Source organism: Bactrocera latifrons, unplaced genomic scaffold (assembly GCF_001853355.1).
Source record: "Bactrocera latifrons isolate USDA-ARS-PBARC rearing strain unplaced genomic scaffold, ASM185335v1 scaffold_1247, whole genome shotgun sequence".
Lineage (NCBI taxonomy): Eukaryota > Metazoa > Arthropoda > Insecta > Diptera > Tephritidae > Bactrocera > Bactrocera latifrons.
In genome coordinates this window covers 1-1,431 of record NW_017534683.1, presented here as the reverse complement: position 1 = coordinate 1,431, position 1,431 = coordinate 1, and positions in this window count along the sequence as shown.

The window sequence follows — 1,431 nt, the reverse complement described above, 5'->3', positions numbered from 1 at the left end:
GATACCTCTTTTGTAGGTTGAAGCACATGTGCAAAGCTAGCAGTGAGGGAAGGGAGGGAAGTATTTTCTCTATACTTTTTGAGGCTTCGTGCATACTGCACTTTTCTAGTGTCTTTATTTTTAAAATTTCTTTAGTTTGCATATACTTTGGACACGTATAGTCAGAAGAGCGATGCTCGCCAGAACAATTCGCACACATAACTTGGATGCAGTCATTAACGTGTGGAGAAGGAAAAGGCAAATTTCGCATGTTGGGGAACCTTTACAATGTTTTTGCGTATGACCTAATTTCTGGCATGACCTGCAGCGCATTGTATTAGGCACGTACGGTCGCACAAAGGTCATCCTCCATGCGATATTTATTTTGTTTKGAAGGGAATAACTGTTGAATGATATTAGCATAACACCAGTAGGCTTTATAACACCTTCAACTTTGCGAGTTAACTTATAAACAGTGAAAACTTTGTAAGAACTTAGTCCTCTATTATTTCGCTTTTACGCACATCGTTTAAAAACGGTGCATAAATGGTTTTTATAAACTTTTCTGCTACTTGCTTATTTTTCACTAGCAGGAATAGGTAATTCACTAATTTTGTTTATATCTTTGCTTACGGTAAGCAAAGCATTGTAAACACGAAAACAAGAAACTTTCGAAAGGGGTGTAGTATTCTCATCGGATTTAATCACAATATACTTTGGATCATCACTTTTTATTGGCGGTAAGTCAGGAAAGCATCTTGCAGTTTATATACGATTTTTAACGTTTTGGTTGGGAACCTTGGGCCAGCGCATCAAACCTGTTGTCCTCGAACTGGAACCCCACGGGGGGCATAGTGGAAAAATTGTAATACACTTATATAAGTCTTGGATTATATTTCTCACTTAAAATAAGTATTAATTATTAATAAGTTACTTCAGTAAGAAGACCGGGGTGCAAAAAACAAAAAAAACACCAAAAGAGAGCACAAATTGTTGTTGCCGACAACGGCGCTTTGTTTACAAAAATTAACAATCAACTAAGTAACACGTCCGCCGAGATGCCCCGTTATTATAATAAAAATATTTTTGAGAGTTGGTAACACTGTAAGGTTGGCACCCATCAAACATGTCTACACATTAATTATTTTTATATTTCGAAATTTAAATACACGATATTATGAGCAAAGTTGATATTATGTTGTCGATTCAAAAGTAAGTAAGTGGTCAACTTTTATATGGGAAAATCGAACTGTTGTCTTACTCTATCTTACTCGCAATTTTTCCTTATTTGCTCACCGTTTAGACCTATCCTGGACTACGACAAACATTTTAAAACCAAAATCAGCTCAATCAGCCCAATCGAGTTTTAATCAGACTAACGAACAACAATCTTTTTTTTATATAGATGTTAATAAGATTCGTTTCATTTCGTTGGAATAAAGAGTACATGAG